The 22,669-nt window shown below is 45.5% G+C and overlaps 1 protein-coding gene across 7 annotated transcripts in view; it reads left to right on the top strand.

The window, feature by feature from the left end:
- The first annotated feature begins 5,375 nt into the window (after positions 1-5,375).
- Positions 5,376-22,669, top strand: part of Inpp4a (inositol polyphosphate-4-phosphatase type I A) — a 112,489-nt gene continuing 95,195 nt past the window's right edge. For all 7 annotated transcript variants that reach the window (XM_050134627.1, XM_050134625.1, XM_050134621.1 and 4 more), the window contains exon 1: positions 5,376-5,596. The gene's annotated coding sequence lies outside the window, so the exon portion shown is untranslated. The remainder of the gene's footprint in view (positions 5,597-22,669) is intronic.

Below are 22,669 nucleotides of genomic sequence, written 5' to 3'. Positions count from 1 at the left end.
TGATAGTTCATAATGCTGTGTTAAGGCATGAATTTCCTTGAGGTCATTCTAGTTGAAATCTAGCAGACTTCTTGGATGCGGAGGTTAATATTTTCTCATCAAATTTGTGAGATTTTAGTGGTTATTTCTCAAAGTTATTTCCCAATCTCCTTGTCTTCTCTCCCCTGTGTACAGATAGAATGATTAACAGTATCTGACCAAAGTTTCAAGTTCTTTCGATTTGGTTTTTCTCTATGGCTTCTCATATGTGTTCCTCAGACTGTGCAACATCGACTGGCCAACCCTCTCAATTGCTAGTTCTCTTTTTCTGGCCCAATCTCTGGTTGTATTTTTGGAACGGAATTTTCATTTCCATGATTACATCTTTAACTTACAGCATTAAAGTATAATCTCTACATATTAATATTCTGTTTTGATGTGGTATTGTTCTTATATTTTTCTTTAGCTTTTGAGAAATGGTTTGATTTTTTTTGACTATATTTATAACAGGCACATCTATGGGGCATATTAAAAACTAATGATTAATGTAGGAGGGTCCAGCATTGGCAGCTGTACCACCCCTGGGCAGGTAGTCTTTGGCTGTACAAGACAATGAACCGAGTAAGGCAATACACACCATTCTTCCATGGCCTTTGCTCCAGTTCCTTCTTCTAGGTTCCTGCCTTGAATTCCTGCTCTGACTTCTTTCAGTGAAGAACTATGATCAGACAATGTAAGCCAAATAAACCCTTTCCCCTCAAAATTCCTTTCTGTCGTGGTGTTTATCACAGCAACGGAAAGCCAAGTAGGACAAATCCCCTCCCCATGCCTTTGCATTTCTGTCCATTTTCCAGGTTTGACCCCTCAAGCCTCTGTAACCCTTACAGTCATCCTGTAACTACATATGTACATTAGATACATTTGTTGCTATGTAATATGTGGTCCAAGAGTTAATATTGGTACTTAGACTAGAATGTAGGAGCAGGCTTTTGCCTCTGCTAAGACTAGGAAGGAAAACAGGACTGGATGGCAAATTGCTGCCGATGAAAACACCGTCCCTTGTGATTTTATTGTTATTCAGTAATTCTGATATTGTAGAAAAATGCAAACATGTTTGCCTCTTTCTAACAAAGCACACTCACAACAGCTGCATAGCCATACTCTCCTGTAATAAAATAAAAGCAAAACCAATAACAAGCAAGCAAACAAGACCCCACAAAATCAAAACAAGAGACAGTCTACGTGAGTGTCTGGGGGCCATGTCACGTCCACGCCATCACGGGTCTTTGCTTGGTTAGCTTGTTGGCTCTCCGGTGATTCGAGACATCCTCAGGTCCTTCCTGTGTTTAGAGCTGGGGCTCTGTGTGCGTGCTGGGCTTGTCTTCAATCCTCAGGCAGACACAGACAACTTCCTTAAGTGGCACATCCTGCTTGTTCTAAGTCTTGAAGTTGGCTGAAGGTGGAAAACTGGGGGCTGTTTCAAGTCTGTCCCGGGCCTGTGCTCAGTTGTGTTTATGGAAAAATCTTTTTAAGATTTCAGAAATATTTCTCATCTTTTCAACTCCTTCCTCCTTGGACATCTCACTCCCCATGTATTTTCTTTTAGATTTTTTTCATTACTTTTATTATTTTTATGTGTATGGATGTTTTGCCTGCCTTTATGTCTGCATGCCATATGCATGCCTGGTGACTGTGGGGGCCAGAAGAGGTCATTGACTCCCCTGGAATTTGAGTTACAAATGGTTGTTCACTGTCATGTGGGCGTTGGGAATTGAACCCTGATCCTCTGGAAGAGCAGCCTTTGTTCCTAATTGCTGAGTCATCTCCTTTTAGGGTTTAAAAATGATTATTTTTTTTTTTTAGAATTTCATAACGCAGGACTGTGGTTTGATCAATCTCACCCCCAGTTTCCTTCCCCTCCAGTTCCTTCACTGCCCTTTCCCACCACCACCCCTACCTCCTCCTTTTCAGTTTTAGCTTCTGCTCAGCTCCAACCAGCTCCAGCAGCTGCAGTGCTAAATGCTTTCGGTGTTGTTTTTGTTGTTGTTGTTTTAACCTGGCAAATAACTCCATTTTCTATGAGAATATTGTTAGTCATGTTATCTAAAGACAAGCCCTACCAGGATGTTATCAGACTAGTCAAATAGTGCTAAGTTTTAGGGAATGGGACTTTTTGAGGCGCCCAGGTCCTTTCGGTCCTTCCAGTGGATGTTAGAGTGACTTTCCACAGCCGTTAGGGCTTCAGAACCCATGGTGCTCTAGTCTACGTCTATTTTCTAACAAAACTACTTATACATATTGTTAAGTTGGGAACGTAGGCCCCAGCCCCTTGTATCAATCCCAGCCCCTAGGCCTGAGGGTTATATTGGTCTGGACTCCAAATCCCAGCAGGCTAGGTCCTGACCCACTCCCACAGAGTATTTAAATGTAGTCTCAAAAGAGGAACACGTGGTCTCTTTTTCTTCCTCCTGGTAGTCGTTCGCAGCCCCAGGGGCCACCGGAGAGTGCAGAACTCTCATTAAACCTGGATATTTCTTAATTTGGCTTGTTTTGATTTGGCTTGATTGGCAATTTGTGTTGGCAGAGAGCTCGCTTTAGAAAATATTCCTAACACATTTAAGCATCATATTTACTGGTCTAAGAAAAAGCCTCATGTAGGATGGCTCTAGTCCTGGTAATGCTGCCCAGCCCTTAGTTCTTTTATTAAAATCAGCTGTTTCTTGTACATAGATGTTAGTTTAAGTTCGTATGCTCCTCAGCTAAGGCTTGTTAGAAACAGCGTCTGAGGTGGGGCTTGGGAATGTACATTTTCAGTGTTTTTGTTTGTTTGTTTTATAATTTTAAGATGGTGTGTGTGTGAGTGTGTGTGTGTGTGTGTATGTCACAATGTGTACATGTGAGGGTAGTGGAACTCAGAGGACAATTTGTGAAGTTTGTTTCCCTCCTTCTACCACTTGGGGTTTGAACTCACGTCCTCTGGCTTGGTGGCAAGTGTCTCCGCTGGGTGGTCTCCCTGGACCCCTAGCAAAGTTGTGAGTGAAAGTTGAAGCTGTTTCTAGAGTCATTAGGATCAGAGCCTGAGCTCTGGTAGCCTGGTAGGCTAGTCTCGGCCATAAGTCCACAATAGGCCAATTCAACAAACAGTAGTGAAAAAACAGGACGTTTGTCAAGTGTGACTTTATCGGGGAGAAAGGCATAAAGATCCAATGGCATCCTCTCCCATCCTTCCAAACCCCCAGTCCGTCTTCCCAGGTCCTAACCTGAGGATTCCGTTTAAACATAACTCGAGTTCTGTGTAGCTAAGCAGACCCAGGCCAGGTCATTCATGTTCACCATCACTTCCTCTCTCTGCTGCAGAGCGCTCTGACAAGATGCAAGCGATGTGTGAACTCTCTTTCTGGGAGACAGGCTCCACTTCCGGCTGGCACCAGCTTTCCCAGCCTTTTCTTTCTCCCAGTGTGAGAGATTTCTGAGTCAATTCCAATCTCAGAATTGTCAGTAGTTTGGCAGTTAAGAGGAGGGGTGCTCCTGTTTGCTTGGAATAATTACATTCTTATTGAGATGTTTACATTGCTGGCGTTTGGGGCCCCAATGTCGAGAACGTTGAAAGACATTGTGCCCAGGCTAAACCTTCTCTCATGGTGTCATGTGTAGGAATGCACATGGCTATACATGTCCACAAATTCAGCTTCCTCTTTTCTTGCTAATTTTCTTTGTACAATGGATTGGGGGTATCAATCAACACAGTGAAAACATGACTGCTCTTTTAATATTCCTCAGAAGTGTGCAAGAGTCAGGGGGCAAATATTGGAGCTCTGATCATATTTGTTACTGTCTTGAATGACTGTTAAAGAAGACTGATATTTATTTATAAATTTGTGAATTAAAAAGTATTTAAGGCTATTATTGATTTGAAAACTCTTGTTAGCTTGATTATAAGTAGTGTGGCTGTAACCGGCTAGTTTGTTATTGTTGACACAAGCTAGATTTGTCTAGGATGAGGGAATCTCGATTGAGAAAATACCTCCATCAGATTGCTTTGTAGGCTCTTCCATGGGGCATTTTTTCAATTTTAATTAATTAATTAATTACATACCAATCCCAGTTCCTCCTCCCTCCTCTCCTCCTGCTCCCCCTCCTCTCACCCAACCCCACCCCACCCTCTGCTCCTTGTGGGGCATTTTTCTTAATGATTGATGTGGGAGACCAAGGTCTATTGTGGGCTGTGTCACCCCTGGGCAAATGGTCCTGAGTTGTCTAAGGAAGCAGACTGAACACCCTAACAACTAGCCTTCGTCCATGGCTTTTGCTTCAGTTCCTGCCTCCATGTGTTTGCCTTGAATTCCTGCCTTGACTTCCCTGTTGTTGGACTTGTAACCTCTAAGCCAAATAAATCTTTTCCTCCCCACATTGTTTTCGGTTGGTGGCTTACCACAGCAATAGAGACAGAAACTAGGACACTGGCCATGACGTTTATTGCCTAAGTGGGATGCTTTTGGGAGCGGAGGGAAGGGGATTGCTATTAGCAGTTTTCTTGGGAGGAAGTTGTAACAGGGACTGCCTTGAGAAGACCAGGCAAACCCAGCCACCTGAACTTTAGAAAATGAAATAGGAAGATAGGTTTCACTTTTGCATGCATGTTTGATTTACTCAGCTTTTGGTCTTAGGGTTAAGGTTCTGTCAATACTTTCTCCCATTCATACGAAGAAATAACAAGATAAGTATTTTAATGAGTTACTTCTCAGAAGATAAAATTGGTTTTGCAGTGGATTCCTGCGATCTCAGCATTGTATCAGCATTGGGAGGCAGTGGCTCCCTCAACTACACAGTGAGTTGGTAACCAACCTGGGATACATGAGACCCTGTTTCAGAAAACAACAAACAAAACAAGCAACAAAAAAAAGTGATGTGTAAAAAACCTGAAAAGTTAATGTTTATGTTTAGCCCAGTAGTTTCCCTTCTTCAGACAAATTTCCCTTCTTCAGACAGAAGTGCATCTCCTGAAAGTTTCCCATGGAAAAATAGAATTTTGAGCAAGAAGGGGAAGGACGGTAGTCTCTTGGGAGTCTATATAAATGAGTATCTGTACACGTGAACTAGACCAAGTGTGGAAGGCCACTCAAATGATAGCAGCTTGGTTGATAACCACGCCCACCGAGTGATTGACTAGTTACACCTGTACTTCCGACCTCCAGCGCTTTTCTCCTAGTTACCTGTTCTCTTAGCAGAAACTAGGAAGGGAACAAAATTGCCCACTCCTGGGTGACGTCACAGAAGAGGGCGAGACCTTATGGGCGGTGCGATCTCCTGGGGGCGGAGTCAGCAAGGGAGGGGGCAGGGCGCCGGTCGGGCGTGAAACGCGCATGCGCGGCGAGGGGGCGGAACCGGGGCGGGGCTGTGCGCTGTGTTCTGAGTGAAGGCAGGGGCAGGGTTCGGGCTACGCGGAGACAGGGGGTTCGGGTCTTGGGTGGACGCCACCGGCCGGAGCAAGGCGGCCAGAACCTAAGTCCCGGCCAGTCTTCAGGACCCGGCAGCGACCGGTGGGGCCGAGGCCGGGGCGCGCAGCCAGGAGGACGGAGGCTGGGACTGAGCGAGTGCCCGGGTCGGGGCGCGCCAGGTAGGTGGGCCGAGATGGGCCGAGCTGGGTCCGGTGGTGCGGGACTGAGCTGAGGGGCCCGGCGGCTGGGAGCTGGAGACACTGGGGACCCGACCGGACGGCGCCCGCGGTTGTCATGGCAGTGGTACAGCCTAGCGGTTCGCTGGTTGCGTCTTTGGAGAGTGGTCCTAGACTTGCCGCCCCCTTGCCTTGGGCCTCTTGGGGAGCTGTGGGATGCTATACACCGCGCCTGCCGGATGCATCTCTGCTGGGTTCCGGGCTTCCAGCTCTGAAGGTCTCGCGGGTATCTCAGGTGTCAAAACACCTGGTAAAAATAAACATGCATCTTGGTGGAGGACACCTACTGCATCCTCGCAACTCTCGAAGCGTTTTCTGTCCGCGCATCGTCCCGGATAGCATCTCCCCCACCTTTGCTTTTTTATGTATTTTATATCCCTCTGCGTTGCTCTTAAGCTAATTGAGGCCTGAGCGGTTTCCAGGGATCCGTGGTCGTCTTTTGCAAAGCCAGTCATGAATGTGTAGGCCACTGAAACACTCAAAATGTCAGACACAAATTTATATCTTTGTGGGCGAAGGATGGGAGCATTGATGGGCCTTGGCTTCTCTTGCCCCTTGTCGCTTGCCCTCTGACATTACATAATGGTGGGTTCCTCCTGCCCGGAGTTGACAGCTCATGAAAATGTCTCTCTGGGTAAGAAGGAAGTATAGGCCGTTGTAAATGCCATCTTCTTGTCTTTCGCTTTGCCTCTGAATGTGTTTGGTGTTGAGAGGCTGCCCTAGAGTATAACGTGATTTGTCACCTGCCAGTTAGGGCATCTGAGCCAAGGGAATGGGGGAGGGTGGGGTGGCACCGAGGTTGGGATGTTGCAATGATATTCAGCTTGACTCACTCCTGTGCCCAGTAGGTTGTGTGGACAATGGGTACATCACAGGGGCCTGGGGACAGAGTGAGCTGATCTGGGGGTGAATTCCGAAGGTTCTGTCATTTCCCAACTCAGGTTCTCAATGTTCTCATCTCCAAAAGGTGAAAGCCGAACCTCACTTGCTGAGTCTGTTTTGAAGTCTAAATGTTAGTGTCAAGCAGAGAACAGCTCCTGATTGTCCTCCTTACTTAGCCTTGTCGTCTTTGATTGAAGTCAGTAAATTTTGTCTTTGAATCTGGTCTGAGGCCCTTGTGTAGGCCTTTGACATAAGGTTTCTCCTGGGAAAATTCAGTTCTTTGAAGGGAGCTGGTGCTCACCCGAGGAGGTCCGAGTGTTGGTTCAGTACAGTGGTGGTGTCGGGAGATCACACTGCTGTTTCTTGGGTGGCGCTGCGTGTGAACGGCTTTGCCAGGCAGTGTTCCTTGTGTCTTGTCAACACAATGTAGGAATGAGCCAAAGTCACTCGGAGGGTCGTCTTAAAGACCGAGCTGACAGGAATGGAGAAAAACGAGGGCTGTGTTTCTGCTGGGCTCGGTGAGAGTGCTTGCCGTCCTTCCTTAGCTACTCTGCCTATCTAGTGACGTTTCATTTGTTGTCATTCTCAGAATCTGCTTGGGTAATCCCAGGCTCTCAAGCAGACCCAGCGTTTAGAGCATACATTATAGTTTACTCCGTTGTTTTGGAACCTAGGGACTTCGTAGTATTACCGTTAAAATGAATATTAGTTGTTTAAAAAAAATCACTTTAAGGGGATACACACAGAAGCTTTGCATAAATGATTAGACCATGTGGGAGGCAGAGGCAGGCAGATCTCTGTGAGTTCAAGGCCAGCCTGGTCTACAAGAGCTAGTTCCGGACAGGCTACAAAGCTACAGAGAAATCCTGTCTCCCAAACAAAACAAAAACAAACAAAAAAAGATAGAACACTGGAGAAATGGGGTGTGTGATAAAGAACTATTGGCCCTATGCAGCTGCCTACCTAGGAGAATTCTCAGGAATGCACCAGAAGAAAGGACTAGGAAAGCACTCCCATCCCCACTCTACTGTTTAGCCTCTCAAGAACTCAGTGAGGCAGAGGAGAGGGGGAAACTTTCCATCAAGGCTATTTTATCTTGGTTTGACTTTTTAATGCAAAACTCCTCCTTAGTTTCCATATTCAGAGAAGTTCTTAGAATCATCAGCTACACAATGGTGTCGGGAGGCTTTGACTTTCATGAAGAAGTAAACAGCACACGTCTGTGGCAGAGAAAGCTGGATTATGTTCCTGCTTCTTTGGCAGACCTTGATTGATGAGCAGGAGACTAGGCCTGGAGCAGAGGCTCTGAGCAGAGCGTTGTTAGGGAGACCAGTATTAACCAGCCCCTTGCAGGCTTGCTTCACTTTGCCTGCCCCTCTGTGCCTGAAAGAAAAGACCGTCATGAACCCAATCCTCAGAAACCCCTAGAGTGCTCCTTGCTCTCTTAACTAATTTTTCCTTTGTACTTTGATGTCCTTTCAGACTCACAGCAAAACGATAAGAATAAATGTAAGTGATTTTTCGGAAAATCTTTGTCCAGATTCTCCTAATGTGAGCATTTTGCTGCTGCATCTCTGTTACCCTTCTCTCATTTTCATGCTTTAAACAAACAACTTAGTCGCATTTTGATGCCAAATACCCTGTACCTCTAAATACTTCCAGGTTGATTTCTTAAAAACATTTTATACATACAGCACTTAAAACTCAGGAAATGAACATGGACAGGGATGCTGCTATCTAATGCATAGGTCTTACTTAGATCTTAGAAATTGCTCTAACAATGTCCTTTATCCCAAAAGAAAACTCTGGCTTATTTGTTGCCTTCAGTTTTTTTTTTTTTCTTTTCTTTTAAGCTACAGTCTATCTTAACTAGTGTTTCTTTGTATCTAATGTAATTGACATGCTTGAAGACTATTGACTGTTTCAGATAATGCCCCTCAGTTGGGGTTTCACACTATTTGGATTTGGGTTAGGTACTTCTTGCAAGAGCAGCAGACCTTGCAGCCTTGTTGGCTGGGCTCAGTGTGAGGCAGATCCTGCCCACTATCTCATTAAACTCTACACTAGACTGGTTAGCTTTGATATCTTGATTAGGATGGTGTGGGGCTCATTGAAAAGTTACATTTCCCCCTTTGTGGTTAATATGCATCTTGTAGGGATGCAGGACATGCTACTCCTCAGTCTTTCCAGCCACAGTTAGAACCCACCGATACTTCTTATCTGAATCTTATAGAGTTGACAGATGGGAGTTTTCTAATTTCTTGTTTCCTTCTACGTGTGTTAGAGAACCGAACTAAACTAAAGAGGATTTTCCCTAAAATACACTTCTCGATTTACATCCCTAGAACATGAAAATCTTGCTGTATCCATTAATTAGGCTTTAGTCTGTTCCTGTCATTATTTCTGTATGACTCTGTCCCAGATTTATCCTTTAGGGAGTCCCTTTCTTTGTACATGTTCTGATCATTCCTTAAGGACTTCTTTTCCATTCTGGTTCAAAATCTTTGAGACTCAATTTGTATTTTCCTTGCCCTCGCCTCAGAACCAGCCGTTTTCAGAGCTCTGTTTCCTTCTTGGAGGGTGGCTTTAGACTCCAGAATGCCCAGGTTGTTGTGCAAGTGGAGGTGGTATCATTGCCTTTATGTATGTGTTTGTAACGTAGGGTTTCATGCATGCCAGAGAAGCCTTGTGCCACCAAGCTCCAGCACCAGTCCTTGTGCCATTGCCCGAAGACCTTTTCAGGGACTGGAGTTCTTGTTAGAGTTGGCAAGATGGCTCAGCAGATAGAGGCACTTGCCCCATAGCCTGACAACCTGAGTTCCATCCTTGGTGACTCAAAATAAATGAAAATGGAATGTTTAAATTGCTCGTGTAAATGTAAATATAGTCATATTACATACCATATTGTCTGATTAGCTTTTTCAATTCCGTACTATATTCTGGAGTCTGTCTGTGTACTGACATGATGAGTTTACCCTTTTTTGGAGGTGGGAGTCCATATTCCAGAGGAAGGGTATGCTGTAATTTATCAAGCCATCTTATATTGGTGGGCATGCAGGTCCTTTCCAATTTTCTGCTGAAAAAAAAAAAAAAGCCAGTTACATATGGACCAGGTCCCTTTAGCGCCACCCCTCAGTCTTACAGGGCCCTGTTAGCATCAGTAGGACAAGGAATAATTGTGAATCAACAGTTTTGTCAGATTACACCCCAAAGTGGGCCTCATTAGCTCACACCCTTCCATCATTTGTTTCCCTGCAGCTTTGGCACCTTAATTTTGCCAATCTAATGGCCCAAAAGACGTTATGCTTTTATTATGTTTCTCAAATAGCCAAAATCATTGAATTCCTTTATATGTTGAACTTTTTAGTTTGAATTACCCGTTCATGTCCTTTGTCTGTGGTTTCTCATACTAGATTGGTCTTATGTTACTTGATAAGGTTTCTGGCAATTTTAAGTAGGAATTGTTCCCCCAAGGAAAAGGAACCCAACCTTATCTGACCACACCACATGCCAGACCTAGGCCATCTCTCCTCAGGCATCCTCTGAGAGGTCTTGTCAGGTCTTGAAGAGGCGCTTAGGGGAGGTGTGGCCAGGCAGCTGCAAGATGGTGTTGACAGAAACTGGGTGGGGTCAGAGCCAGGTGTTTCTGCCTCTGGCGCCTAAACCACTGTATTTCCATGCCAGGACTGTAAGATTTGCTCCTAGAACTCAGCGAGTTTTGAACTGGACTTCCAGAAGTCCCTAAGTAGCCAGAAATCCTGACCTCCTGCCTTCGGTTTTTGTTTGTTTGTTTTTTAGACATGGTTTCTCTGTAGCTTTGGAGCCTGTCCTGGAATTCCCTCTGTAGACCAGTCTAACTTCAAACTCACAGAGATCTGCCTGTCTCTGCCTCCAAGAGTGCTGGGATTAAAGGTATATGCCACCACTGCCTGGCTGCATTCAGGCTTTTGTTATAGTATCATTCTTATTATAAGCCTCAGTGACCTAGCCCTCCCTCCTCCCCCCATATAATTTACCATCCCCCTGGTGGAGGCCTCAGAAATTGGAAGGTAAATTATATGTAGGGGGCTGGGTCACAGAGGCTCATAATATGAATGAGGTGTCTGCTTCCTGTTAGAGTCAGGAATACAGAGGTGTCCTGATCGCCTGAAGGAGGAGTGAGGACTCTGGTGGAGGAAAATATTTGCCCCTTCCAGTCCCCTTCCCTTGCCTCTCTGCTCCCTCCTTCACATACCTGGAACTCCTTCTGACCTCAGTTTCCCGCCACACCCCTCGTGAACGTGATTTGAGAGGTGCTGAGGTCTCCTGAAAATCCTCTATGCACTTGCTGCTCTGCACCTCTGGCCGCAGCCACAGCATCTGGGATCAGCTGTTACAGAAGCCGGTTGATTGAGTTAATTCTCTATAGGGTGTGCGCCACTTTCTTTGCCTCTCCTGTGTTGCTTGCATTATAAGTGATTTGTTTTCTAACTCACTGATGAGCCAGGTATGTAAATTCTGGACGTCTGAAGGAAGTATGTTTAGGCAAGTGGACATCTCTGGGAAGAGCGCCCCTTTGGGAAGGGAGGGGGTGCCCTGGATTGTAGGGTATCTGGCTGGCATGCTTTCAGCTGCCAAGTAAACACAGGAGAGTTCCTGCGTCAGCAGCTTACCAGTCTTGTCAGGGACTTAAATTCTACAGCCGGCACTGATGCTGTTGCCTCATGATTACAAGATGGTTGCTAGGGTTGGTGGGACTAAGTGGTTTGTTGCTTCTATCCATCAGGGACAGAGAAGGAAACAAACAAGCCAGCTCCTCAGTCATTATGCAGATCTCTCTGCTCTGCAGGGGCCCAGGGTAGCATGAGAGTGCTGTGTGCTGATTGGCTCAGACCAGTATTCCTCTAGGTGGTCCCAGACCGGCAGCATCAGCAACACCTGAGAGCTTGTTGGAACTGCAGTGTGTCCGCCTCATCTGGCTAATAACTAATAAGCCCAGGATTGGGACCCAGATATCCTGTTTCCTTATTTTAACCAAGACTACCCCGACTCTCCTGATGGAGATGGGACTGGCTTTGTGTGAAGGGACTGCCAGCGTTGGGTGGTCAGCTTATGGTGTGAACTGACAAGTGTTTTAGGACTACGGGAGCTTGATCCTTATGAATTCCCTCTGCTCTGTGCCCCAGCTTGCCCACCCAACTGTCGTGCCCGCATCCTATGTCTTCTCTGTAGACTGAATACTAAAGGAAAGCAGTGTGGACTACATCCCAGCCCCAGGTTCTGTCTTTGACCAACAAGGATGAAGTCTATTGGGCTGGCCCTGAAGATCTAGGCTCCCTCTTCTGACACACTGTTCCACAACATTTCTCTGTGTTCTAATATGTAAGTTTCACTGAACTCTGCTGCTGCTTGTGCAGTTTAAAAGAAAAATGAGAGCAGTATGGCTAGCAGGAACTCAAGAAGTATTTGGGGAACCTGCCTGGAGTCAGCCCAGTGAGGACTTTCGGTGGTGGTTGGTAGCACTCTGGTTTCTCCTAATGTGACCTGCTGTGTGTCCCCTCTTCACCAACATGGCTCCCTCTTCATGTTTGGGTGAAGTAAGAGCCACCACCAAGTACAGCTATGCTCAGAACGGCCCGTCCTTTCACACTTTCCCTGGAGCTAGCGAGCTGAGGTATGTCTAGTTTTCTTGACTTTCCAATTTAATGTCTCATCCCAGTTCATAAAAGCAATGTGAAGAGCAGACTTATATCACACTCTAGGCCCTTGGCACTGATACCGAGGAAGGAGATGGCCAGAGAGCCTGGAGGAGGAGATACAGTGTGTCTCAAAAGGTGGCCCTGTTGAAATCATTTTGAGGTTATGACCAGTGCTTTAAACTTTTTGTAAATAAAGTATCAAAAATTCAAGTTTTTTTTTTTTTACAGAAAGGGTAAGCATTTTTAAATAAAATATTTAATTATTTGCACGTGATTTTTAAGTATTGTAATAATATGAATATCTTTGCTGGGTTTGGTAAAGAGTTGTCAGATCTTAGGAGTGAGTGCAGGGGGAAGAACTTTGCAATGAAGATGGGAACCATGGCCCATGAGCTTACATGGGCCTGCGACTTTCATGAGAACCTGAGCGTCTGACCTTGGGGTCAGGCACAGAGCTGAGAAGGTAGGGCAGTGGGGCTGGTGAGCTGGTGGCAGCAGCAGGGAGCACCGTCACTTTTAGCCTTGCTTTGAGCTGTGTGGTCTGTGGTAGCTGACCACCTAGGCGAGATGCTCCTGACACTCAGAGAGGCAGCAGACTCTGTGGTTGTGAGCTTGTTCATCCAGCAGAAGTTTTAGAAAAATCTACTTGTTTAGTATGTGAGTGTGTATGTACACGCGTGCTATGGCACACACATGGAGGCTCACTCTTCCAGTCTTGATAAGTGTTTTCTCCACAATGCCCCGTTTTAAAATGTGCTCCAAGGACTAGTTATGGTTGAGGCAGAGGCAGGCAGGTGAACCTAGTCTGCTAGTGAGTTCTAGGCTAGCCAGGGCTGCATACTGTCTAAAAAAAAAAATGCTAACAGGGCTGACACCTGTCCCATCTCTGTGTACCACTGGGGACATAAATGTTGAGGGAGGTGTAGAGAAGTGGGGACAGCCAGCAGAGCCCAGGGAGGGAAATGTGGGTGATGGGAGAAGGAAGCAGGTGGGGAAAGGGGGGGAGCTGGGTCCACCAGCTTTTAGTTAAGCGATTGCTGATACAGCTATTGTCCAGGAACTCTGTTTAAGGCATGTAAAGTCTGTATTGTGTGCCATGAAGTGTCAGGTGTTTTCACATTCCCCACATACTGCTTTGTGTTGTACGTACAAAACGTCAGAGGAAATAGTCCCGTCACATGACTGGGTGGTAATGAAATAGGGCAGGATGAATGACTGGCAGAACTTAATTTGGATGAGGCTAGATGCTGAGAATTATCCAGGTACCTTGTTTGGAAGAGAAGAGGGAGCTGGATGAATGGGTGGGTGCAGGATAAGCACCCCACTGAGACAGTGCTCACAGCGAGGGAGGGACAGGCTTGCACTTTCTGGGTTTTGCCCTCAACTTGCCTGTGACTTGGAGCAGTTGTACCAGATGACCTGATGGGGTATGGTGACAGAGGGCTGTGTGGGTGAAGTGTTGCTTATTCTTGATCTAGTTGACGGTGGGCTTGCACACATGTGCACACGTACACACACTCACATGCTCAGCCCATTTGGGGAAGTTTCGCCTCTTCTCCTTTCTCTTTGTCCAGCAGTCATTTTCTAGGAGAGAAAGCACTTGTGTCATCAAGACCTGGAGTAGCAAGGGCAGTGGTGGAGAGGGCTGCTGCCATGAGTCACGGACTGCCTTCCCATGCCCCTCATCCCTGCACCTTTCCTTCAGAGGCCCTTTCAATAGTTTCCCACTCCGTACAGCCCAGTGCTGCAGTCCAGATCCCGTGGGTAGATGAGATCGCTCTACCCATTCCCCTAATAATTTATGCACACGACCTCTGGCCAGGTCAGTTTCCTTCCTGGTGGGTGAATGGCCTTCCCCAGCCTCTCCACCCACCTCTCTCTTTGACCTATTGCTCCTGTTTTGGCCTAGTTGACATCCCTTTTTATTGTACTATTTTCAATTGACAATTGACACAGGCTATAGAACATTTCGGAAACAAATTCAAGATGATCAGATGAGGATACCGGCATGTCTGTCACCTTGGTGTTAGAACATTTCAAGTCTTCTCTACTAGGTATTTTGACATAGTTAATTGTTGTCAGTCACCATCAGCATACTGTGCTGTACAACGACAGAAGCCATCATTCTTGTCCATTAGCCATCCACACAAACTCTTCCCAGGCTTTAGTAATCACTGGAGGATCTACTTACAATTTGTTTTTTTTTAAATAGATTTATTTATATGACTATTTATATGTCTGTGCACCAAAAAAAGCAGTGCCCATTGTAGCCCCAAGAGCGAGTCACATCCCTGGATCAGAGTTGCAAATGGTTATGAGCTGCTGTGTGGGTACTGGGAACCGAACCTGAGTCCTCTGCAAGATAGGCAGTGCTCTTGACTTCTGAACTGTTTCCCCAGCTCCGTGTTGCCTGCTGCTTTGATGTCAGCTCTAAGCTTCCGCACACACATGGGAATGTATGATATTGCCCTTCCCGTGCCTGCCATTTACTATAATGTCCTCTAGCTACAGTTTACACGGTTGTGAATGGCTGAGTAATAGTCCTCTCTCTGTGTGTACACACATGCTTATGTGTTTGTTGAACTCCCAGGCCCAGCTGATCCTCTCACCTCAGATGAGATGATATTCCATTGTGGTTTTGATTTATGTTTTCCTGATTAATGATGTTAAACATTTTTCACATGCTTGTTGGTCATTCATCTTCTTTTGAGAAATGTTTGTTCAGATCACTATTTGTGTGTGTCTGTGGTGTCTATATACCTCTGTGTGTGTGTGTACACATGTGTGTGTGTGTCCACACGCGTGTGTCCACACCCAGAGGTCAGAGTCAGGTGTTTTTCTCTTCTTCTCACCTTGTATTTTAAGGCAGGGTCCCTTACTGAACCTGTATCTTGCCAGTTTGGCTGGCTCGACTGGCCAGCAATTCTCAGGATCCTCCTGTCTCCTCCCAGCACTGAGATTACAGGTTCAAGTTGCTGCACCTGGCTTTTATATGAGCAGGGGATCTGAACTGAGGTCCTCGTGGTTGCATGACAATTACTTTACTTACTGAGCCATCTGAGCAGCCTCTCTTTTGCCCATCTTTAAATTGGGTTATTTGGGTTGTTGGTTTTGAGTTCCTCTGTAGAGCAGTTCCTGTTTAGTGTGAGTTGGCAACGTTTTTATTGGCTGCCCATGTCCTTCACTCTGCTGAAATGAGGGAGTTTGATGAAATCCCATTGGTCATTTTTTGGCTTTTAACATCATATAAAAAATTTCCAGTACTGATGTTCTGAAGCATTTCATTGTTTTCTTGTAGTAAATTTTTATTTTTAGATAATAAGTGAGTCTGGTTTCTTCTCTGTATGTGGGCGTTCAGTCCCCCAGCTCCTGTTGTTGAAGATGCTTGGCTTCTCCCGTTATGATCTTGCTACCTTAGTAGAAAGCACATCTGCCGCTCATATGTGGTTGTTTCTCAGTTCTTTTCCATTTGTGTGTGTTTTTATGCCAGTTCCATATTGTTTTGATTACTCTAACTTTATGGTATGTTTTGAAGCCAGGTATTTAATACCCCTACTTTGTTATTTTTGTTAAAGATCAAGATTGCTTTGTACTTCTTTGGGTCCCTTGTGGTTGCATATGAATCTCACGGCGGTTTTGCAATGTCTGTGAACACTGTCAGTGGTACTTTGATGACCTCTCTTCTTTCCTATGAACTATTCCTGACTTGTTGCAAAAGGATAGTTAAAGCTATCAACTAAAGCACAAGCCGAGCAAAGAGAGGAGAAGCACTTCAAGTGGAGGCAACTAGATGGGTGCTCAGAACACACTCAGAGATGCTGACAGTGCTGCAGAGCCCTATCTATTACTCCAAGAGCTAATGGTCTAGTCAGTGTCCACCCAACCATCACCCAAGATGTCTTCTGAGGTTGTTATTACTTTGCCTTGGATGTTTATAGTGTTTTGAAGAATTTTGCTGGAAGGAGGAAGATTTTTTATTTTGAGCCAAATTAGTGATTTAAACATTATTAATTAGCCAAATGCCAAGCTAGGTATTAACTTTTTGGTGAGAGAGAGAGAGAGTCAGAGAGACACAGAGAGAGATCAGAGGCTTTGTGGCTCTGAGAAAAGCCATCATTATCAGCAGAGCTTGCACATGGCTCTGGTACTGACTTGACTGGCGAGTGCGTCCAGGGTTTTAAGTTAATCTCAGTTTCTCAGCAGTGTGACTAATGCTAACTTTTTGAACTGGGATTTGACTGTGGTGTCCTGATTCTGTCAGGGTGCTGGGCCACACGTGTGTGCAAGCCTGTCCTTACAACAGCTGGCATAGACTGAGCCCCTCTGATAACAGAGAGAACTGTAAGCCATTGTGCATAGGACTCATTTCAAACAGATTTGCTAAAGTGTGATCAAGGTCTTAGGGCAGCTATGGCTGCATTATTCATTTATACTAGGCATTCTGGGACTTTACTTGTATTACATACTCAGGGGCTGGCTGACTAAGAAACTGTCTGGGATTGTACTGGTGTTTCTCCACCTGCCATTGCTGAGACTGTAAACCTAATGTAGTAGACTAAGAAGTGTAATGACTAAAACCAGGGCATCTTTGTACCCTTGAACCTTGATTTGCATGCACTAAATATGCAGGCCAAGTTATCAAATGTTTGGGGTAACAAATAAGACTTTTTGTACTTGCTATTCGGACATGCCAGAAATAGGGCTGGTAGCTTTTTAAAGGGTTGTCAACTGTGGATTATATTAGGGAGAAACTGTTTTTTAAAGTGACAGCAACAAAGTGAATCTTGCTATGCTTAAAAGGTCTTAGAGGCATGTTCTTACCCTAGCCCTGAGCCCTGGGTAGATTTGAAAATGCTTTATTTAAAGACCTCTTTGTGGAAGCATGGAACAGTCACCAAGCTGAAACCTAAAATAGTACCGTTTCTTATCCCCAGTCCGTAGCAGTCTAGAGTGCTGATATTCTGTGCATTGGGTGCACAGTGGGAACTGTAAGGCTCTTGGGACTTGACATGGTTGTCTCTAACAAAAAAAAGCAGAAGAAAAGAGACTTAGAGTATTTGTGTCCCTTACTGAATGTAGCGTAGGCAGTTAGAGCTTTTGCCTTGCCATCTTCTGGGTGAGGCCAAGGACTTTGTGTGCAGGAGGTGGTTAAGGTGAGGTTAGCATTTAGGCGTTCCAAGCACTAGGCTAGGGATGGAGATGTAGGTCAGTGGTAGAACTTGTGACACACTGGCCTAGCATGCATGAGGTCATGGGTTTCATTCACAGCATTGCAGGGAAAGAAAATTAAAATACTAGGCTTTATCTCGGTACATCAGCCTTATATCTCTGTGACAAGAACTCTCTGCCCATTCATAGCTGCAAGGGAGGCATGTGGCCCTGGGCCAGCTACAAGTTCTGAATCTTACTAAGAAAAAACAGAAATGGAAGATATTACCCACAGTGCTCTGAAGTTAAGGAGCTTTCTGAATGATTTCAGAGCTAATAATAAAAATTAGCTATTCTGTAGTAACTGTTTTCCTTACCTTTTAAAGCTCTCTCTTTTTTTTTAACTTTACTTTTTTAAAAGGCCAGAATGGTCAAATAGCCCTCTCCCCTTTTCTACCCTGGGTAGGGCAGGTACTGACAGGCAGTTAATGGATATATCGTTTCCAGTCTTCCAGTTCTTTGGTGCCTGTGATGCCCAAGCTAGTAATAATTATTGGAATTTTTTTCTAGCCAGTTCTTTCCTAATAAAACCCTCCCTTTTTTTTTTTTTTTTTTTTTTTTTTTTTTTTTTTTTTTTTTAAGAACAAAACACTTTGCTTAAAGGAGCTTTCTGTCAAACTTTGTGGAAACCCCTCCCCTCCTTCACCCTCATGTGCTGTTGGTCTGTGTTTCACTCGGAGTTCACCTTTTTATTTGCCTGGTGTCCCGGCTAGGGATCTGGTTTCGATGAGTGGGTTGCTGTATGTTTTTGTGTAGAAGAAACACAGCTATTGGGACCCCTAAGCTTACATCTGGTGTGCAGAATGTGAGGCCAAAGCCTCACTTTTGATGTCCACATTTCCCCTGGCATTTGTAAGTGAGGAAGCTCTGTTGCTGGAATGTGGAGAGAGGAAAGTGCAGGAGACTCTGAGATACCTGAAAGCTTGACCCACAAGGGAAGGTGACTCATGGCTTCTTCGTGTGACCGCTGGTTGTGATCAATGCTTGTCAGAGATATACATAGTAGGTCCCTGGAAAACATCTCAGTTTAAGATGGCAACCAGTGCAAGCCTCAAGATACTAGAGCTGTTAAGTTTTAATAACCTCTGCTATGTTTGCTACAAGTGTGACTTGAACATCCATGGGGTCCTAGGTCAGGATCGTAGGGTGCTTAGACAGAGCTTTGTCATTTGGGAACCATGCTCCCTGTGGGCAGACTCAATATTACAGATGAAGATTAGCCCAGCAAAGGCGTCCAACAACAGAGCTGACCCAGTCAAGGTACTTACCCCTAGGCCAGCAGTCCTAGTGTCTGCCCAAGCCTTCTGCTACCCTTCCCCATCTCAGTCGAGAGGGTGTGTGCTACAGTTCCTCCTAAAGGGCTTTAGTGAACTGTTACTTGGCAGAGGGTGTGGAGAAGCTGGCAAGCAGCTAAATGTGAAATGAAATATTCTTTCCAGACCACTCTGAACAGAGTCAGTAGGCAATGTGGTGAGTGACTTGTCTCAGGCTTGGGAGCCCTCTGACCTGCTCCTTCCTTTACAGTAACCTCTTCAGGGCTGGTGAAGTCTTCCGGTGTTAGAGCCTGCCTTCCTGTGTCGTTGAGGACAGGTGTCCTACAGTGTTGATCACAGGAATGAGCATCACCAGAGTTGTTTGGGGACACGCTCCATGAACATTATGGATCTAGGCTAGCCTAAGTCTTCGATGACCCTCAGGGCAAAGGGAATCTCTCAGTTTTTCTTGTGTTGTTAGTGTCTCACAATGCCTGTCATAGTGTATAATTAGTCGGTGTTGAGTATTCAGTGAACAAAGCCACCATCGTTAAGTATCAAGCAAAGCCTTGGCCTCCTTGAAGACAGCTCTTTCCAGAGGTTCTCTGGAGGTCTCATTCTGCCAGAGGGATGGGAGTTGAGATCAGAACCTGTGACCTAGCTGTTGTCTCAGGAGTTCTTAGGCTGAAATCAACTGTCCTTGATAGAGGACAATTCTCAGTAGTAACCTTTTAATGTCCTTGTCACATGAGCCCCCTCACCTGCTGGCTACCTGAGGGTTTCTTTGAACACTTGGGTCAGAAAGTGCCCTTCTTTAGGGTCTGGCAATCTTACTTTTTAAGTTTAATCAACCTAGGCTACCCCCTACATACATAAGCATACAAATGAATATAAGTTCTAAGGCATTGGTTCTCAATCTGTGGGTCAAAACCCCTTGGGGTCAAATGGCCTTTTCACAGGCATTGCCTAAGACCTCTGGAAAACACAGATATTTACGCCACATTTCACAACAGTATCAAAATTACAGTTGTGATGTAGCAACAAAAATAATATTATGGTTGGGGTTCACCACAATATGCGAAACTGTATTAAAGGGTCACAACATTAGGAAGGTTAAGAACCACTATTCTAAGGGATGAGAAGCCTGGATGGGTAAGGGAACCAGGAAAGGCAGCTGCCTCCTTTAGTGGTCTTGGGGGAGGTTCTTTATGGTCCAGAGAGTGGTCTCTGGTAACCATACTTTCAGTTTTGAATGAGTGAGTTTACTAAATATATAGCAAGCCAGAGTAAAAGAATAAATAGCAAGTGGGTGTGTGGTGGATAGTAGATAACAACACAACATCATTCATGCCCGAGTTCCAAACATCCAGCAGAAACTGACTGGGGAAGCCACTTGAATCAGTTAGTGAGAGCCCTGGGTGGTGCCAAGTGTCCCCTCTGGTAAGACTTCCAAATGAAAGAACAAATAGCAAAAGATAGAGATGACGTTATCAAACTAGTGTTCACAAGGGCTGTGGAGAAGCAGGGACGCTGTCACTCAGGGCTTAAGACTTATTAATTGGTTTGCAAGGGTTGAGGCTTCATTAGTCACACATTGGAGGATCTTTAGACTTTTTAATGTTTTTATTCTGTTTTGCTGATATCCTCATTACTTTAACTGGTGGAAGCCATTCTAGCTGGGTGTGGTGGTCCTTTAATCCCAGCACTCTGGAGGCAGAGGCAGGAGATCTCTGTAAGTTTGTTCCTAGCCTGAGACAGCTGGTAGTTTATGACGAGTGGCTCGTGAGAGTGGTCACGGCAGTGTCGTGGGAGCAGAGGATTTCTGTGAGGTCACTTTCAGAGCTTTAAGGTGGAGGAACTCTTGGACGTACACCTGCCCATTACTTGTTTGCTAGCAGTTAGTTCTAGGGCACAAGGGAAGCCACTCTTGTCCTGGAGATGTACCAGAGAGCAGGACGGACAGTCATCTGCAAAGAGCCAAAGGCAGTGCCCATGAGAATGCTTCTGAGCCCCTGTGTGGGCGTAGGAGAGACTGGAGCCGTGTGTTTCTGTGGGCAAGTAGAAGCCTGCACACTGTAGACATTAGCCCTTTGGGGTCTGCTGTGTATAGTGCCAGTGGCTGGGGACACTAAGAACACTGCTCATGTCCATGCCTCCCTCTGTGTACTCAGCTTCCTGTCCTGGCAGTATCAGCTGGCTTCAAGCAGAAGGTGTCCACTGAGAGAACCCAGCCTGACAGAAGGCCAGAATGGGTGCAGGGGTGCCAGCTTAGATGGTGGCTTTTAAGAAGGAAACGTTTTCCCTTGAGGTCTGAGGCTCCACCCTGGACTTCTCGTGGTGGAGGTCTTCTGTAGCTCTGTGAGAGGGATGGCCATCAAATATCAAGTCACATTGCAGGGAAGTGGGCTACAACTGGGGTGGCAGTATCCCTGGGATAGCATAGTAGTGATTCTGAAATGAGAAAGGCTATCAGGATCACAAGACTTCATCCTTGAACAACCCAGAGGAACCTGAGGCTGCAGTCTACAGGGTGGGGTTGACTCGGAGCAATGTAGGAAGTGCACATAGTGGGTTTCAGCATGTGGATTCACTCAAGAAGGAAAATGGAGAGTTAGGGTGGCTAGAGCAAAGGCTGAAGACATCAGAAGAGGCTTTAGAGGAGAAAGCAGCTCTTCCCAAGAAATATACTGAGGAGCAATTTAAGGGTCAAAAGCCAGTCAGTGCTGTCTTTGGCTTGTCATCCTGCAGCCTGCCTTTCTCCCAGTGATTGCTCTTGCCAGGATGGCAAGTGCCAGCTTTGGTAGCTTCAATTCCCGAGATCAGGAGGGTCTACTCCATAAGATTGGAGCACAGTTTACCTACCAACTGTTTGAATTAATCATAGTGGACATTAAGACAAATGTCTGTGGTAAAATCATGTTCCTATGGAATGAGATGAGAATTTTTGGACAGCCTTGAGACACTCCTTTTAAAGACAGGATCAAGCTAGACAAGCCACATGAAGGAGCTTTTGTTTGCAGAGCACAGAGCCTGTTACATAGCACAGGCCTTCTTTGGAGAGAAGCCGTTGGTCCGGGGAGTGTGGCATGACTCTCCTTACTAGGTGGGATTTCTTGAGTTCCTACCATGTGCCAAGCGGCATATGGGTTGCTTCATAGCCACTTCCTGTCTGGTTGCCTGTATTCATTTCCTGGGGTGGCTCCAAAGCAAATGTGACTGAAAACAGTAGCAATGTTGTTTCTCATTGTCCTAGAGGCCAGATACTCAGAATCTATATCAGTCGGCGACTAAGGTGTCAGCATAGCCGTGCTCTCTCTTTTAGCTCTAGACGGATGGTGTCTGAATTCTGACACACACACACACACACACACACACACACACACACACACACACACATGCATGCACACATGCATGCTCACACACTGTAATTTAACAATGGGGTGGTTCACTTTTTCTTTGAAGGGCTAGATAATCTTTCAGTCTTTGTGGATTATTTTGTTTATCGTAGTTTTTCTCTTGTGTCACTGAAGTTGTGTAAACAACTGGGTGTGACTATGTGCCACTAAAACCTTATTTTACAAGTGGATGCTAGGATTTGACCCTTAAGCTGTACTTTGCCTGACTCCTTTGCTAAACTGTCTTTTTAAAAGCACTTATTTATTTTGTGCATGGCTGTGTATGTCCTTGCTCATGTACATGTGTGTGCACCTGTCACAGCGTACAAGTAGAGACCAGATAACAACTTGAGGGAATCAGTTCTCTCCAGTGTGTGGGGTCTGGTGATCAAACTCAGGTCCCCAGACTTGGTGACAAAGCACTTTTGACCACTGAGCCATCTTGCTTGCCCTAAACTGTGATTTCTTGCTTTCTCCTCAAACCCCTGACATTTCTGGTCTGTATCCTAACCCCATAGAGCATTCCGTATTTTAGTTTCCAACTTGTTGCTCCTCATCTAGCTCCAGGCAGTTGGCCCTCACTAGTTCTCAGCCTCAAGT

The sequence above is a fragment of the Alexandromys fortis genome, unplaced genomic scaffold (assembly GCF_014885135.2).
Source record: "Alexandromys fortis isolate MF-2015 unplaced genomic scaffold, M_Fortis_MF-2015_v1.1 scaffold_20, whole genome shotgun sequence".
In the NCBI taxonomy this organism is placed as follows: Eukaryota; Metazoa; Chordata; class Mammalia; order Rodentia; family Cricetidae; genus Alexandromys; species Alexandromys fortis.
This window is presented reverse-complemented; position numbering and strand designations above follow the sequence as displayed.